The 2,959-nt window shown below is 35.7% G+C and overlaps 1 long non-coding RNA gene across 1 annotated transcript; it reads left to right on the forward strand.

Annotated features, from left to right (window-relative positions):
* Positions 1 to 342: 342 nt before the first annotated feature.
* On the forward strand, positions 343 to 2,699 carry LOC148189677 (uncharacterized). Its single transcript, XR_015776366.1, has 3 exons — positions 343 to 451; positions 546 to 616; positions 2,133 to 2,699. It is a non-coding gene; the product is annotated as an uncharacterized LOC148189677 (long non-coding RNA).
* The last annotated feature ends 260 nt before the right edge of the window (positions 2,700 to 2,959 follow it).

A 2,959-nucleotide genomic window follows, 5' to 3' on the forward strand; every position in this document is an offset into this window, starting at 1 on the left:
TGTTTAAATGCTTTTGAAAGGCGTTAACACAAGAAAATTAACATCAGTCCAGTTCTCAAAGAATTCAAAAATAGATATGAAAGTCTTCTGCTCTAACTGACAAAAAGCGCAGAAGCGAATTTCCCTCAAAATGTCAAGATATTAAGAAATTGAAAAATTGGTTTTAACGGGAGGACAAGAAATTGTCTTGCCCTCCAGGCAACTCCTAGTTTCAATTAAGATAAGCTCCCTTTAACAGGCATGAGCAGCTGCTTACAGTAAACACACAGTTATTAGGTATCATGTACACAATTGTTATGTGGAATACTTCTAATCACTGTTCTTTTTTTTGTTTTTGGATCCAGTTTTATCTCGAATATAAAAGGCCAAGCAGAGGACACAGTCTTCATAAAGTGAAGTTATCACCCCACCTCCTCACCACTGTAATAAAAATTGACCAGAATCTCTCAGTGTACGTGCATAAAATAGTAATGTGAGTCTGTGCACATCATCATCATCATCATCATCATCATCTCTTCCCTCTCATTCTCACTTTTTATTTCCAGGCCTCCTTTTGAAGTCGACCGTTGAGAATAGACATCGGCAGAAATACTGTAGGGGAAGAGAGAGCGAGTGGGTGAGTGTTGTGTGGAGTTACTCACTCAGCAGTCAGTTTGTTATCAGGTTCAGCCTCCTCCACAGTTTCAGACGTTCAAGGATTATCATCCACTTCTTTCATGTTTACGTCCTGTTTGAAATGTTGTTATTCTCATTCTTAGTTTTCTGGCCCTGATCTACGACCGTGTTCTCCAGGGATACTCACGGTCTTTGTTTGGGGGTCACGTTTGCAGAATGACAGGAGGCCAGGGGCCAGTCACAGGAGCCCCATACATGTTTCTAGGACATTTTAGGACATTTCTAGAATTTTGGGATGTTTCTAGGATTTTAGGACAACTCTAGAATTTTGGGATGTTTCTAGGACATTCTAGGACATTTCTAGAATTTTGGGACGTTTCTAGGACATTTTCGGACATTTCTAGAATTTTGGGACATTTCTAGGACATTTTAGGACATTTCTAGAATTTTGGGATGTTTCTAGGATTTTAGGACATTTCTAGAATTTTGGGATGTTTCTAGGACATTTTAGGACATTTCTAGAATTTTGGGATGTTTCTAGGATTTTAGGACATTTCTCAGATTTTTAGAGGTTTCACAGATTTCAGGAGGTTTCTTGGTTTTTTAGGACGTTTCTAAGATTTGTCTCTAGAATTTTAGGACATTTCAAAATGTTTAGGGTGTTTTTAAGATTTTAGGACATTTCAAGAATTTTCTGCAATTTTTTTTTTTATTCAAGACATTCTAGGATTTTAGAGCATTTCTTGGAATTTAGGACATTTTTTTCAGATTTTAGGACATTTCTAGAATTTTCGAACATTTCTAGAATTTTTAGGAAAGTAGTCTACATTTAGTATTTTAGGATATTTCTAGGATTTTAGTACCTTTCTAGAATTTTAGGGCTGTTACTTTTGGTGATATGTCTACTACATAATTTTAAAATGCTTGTCTTTTTTTACATTTCGTTTATGATGTTTTTTAATGTCATTTGTATTTTTTGACAAATATGTGAAGTCTAGGATGTGAAAAAAATAACTAAAAATTCATTGTAGCTTTTTTAAGTAACTTTGCTTAAATAGAACACAAATAAATTAAGTTGCACAAGGAAATAACTGATTTTTTTAAAAAAGTAAACAAGACTCTAATAAATAATTCAGTGTCAACATAAAGTTGCTGCATCAGCACTGACTAACAATGCTGCATTTGCTTGCAGCATTAAATTGAATAGCAGTCTAAACAGCCTTTGATTCGACACCAAATTTTCCCCATTTTCTTTTGGATTTTACTGCCAGCATTAAACAGTGGCTTTAACAATGAATAACAGAATTTGTCTCAGCTGTGTCTGGCCAAAAAACAAAAAAAACAAAAAAAACCCGCCTGGCTTTCATAGAGATGTTTCCCTCCAGAGCCCAAACAAACATCCAACCTCCAGTCTTACCGGCCCCTGAGGGACCGAGCTGTCAACACCAGTGTTCAGGCCTTTTTATATCCCTCCCATTCAAAATTATAACCATGAGCTGTCTGCTTTCGTTTCGCAGGGCGGCCCTCCATTTTACATGAGGCGACCATTTCATTGAGCCTGATCCGAAAGCAGTAGAGGTCACTTGTTACATTTTAAAGACAAGGAAATGAATCACCCATCCTGGAAAAGGAGGTAATCTGTGACTCTCAACACTCCTTTCCTTTTGCACCACGGCAGAGGGCAAAGGGTTTATCTGAGCTACATCGCGGCTGTAGCTTTCTGATCTAAAACATTTATGATGTTACACAGTCCAGAGAGAGATGCTGAAGTGAGCCTCAAAAAGTCTCCACCATCGGAAAAGCTCCTAAACAGACACTTTTGTGGAAAAGGTGCTTGTTGTCAAATGCATTTGTGGTCATAAACAGAAACAGGTGAAAAGAAATTTAAGGTTTTTAACTGATAACATGCAATAACTGTAATGATTTTACTAACATGCAGTTTTATGAAACAATGTGCCTCGTGCAAGAACGACACACAAACAAATTTTCTCTTATTTTTGCTTGTATTTGTTCTTATTTGTTAGTGCTGAGATTAATTTTTGGGGGTCAGTAATCTTATTTTTATTTTATTTATTTTATTTATTTATTTTATTTATTTATTTTTCTCTTAGGTTAGACAAAATGTAAGTGTTTGAGAGCGCTCTTACAAAGAGAAGAGAAAAAAGGTCACAAATTTTTGCCCAGTGCAAGAAAAAAAAAGTTTCACATTTGAGGAAAAAAAAGTCATCATGCTTATTAATTAAGAGCTAAAATAAGAGTACTCGTTAACCTGGAACTGAGGAAACGCCACCTTAAGTGAGGAAACACCAGAGGATAAAAGATAAAAATAATTAAATATAATATT

The sequence above is a fragment of the Plectropomus leopardus genome, chromosome 4, assembly GCF_026936395.1.
Source record: "Plectropomus leopardus strain MGB_pleo_1.0 chromosome 4, ASM2693639v1, whole genome shotgun sequence".
NCBI classification, from domain to species: Eukaryota; Metazoa; Chordata; class Actinopteri; order Perciformes; family Serranidae; genus Plectropomus; species Plectropomus leopardus.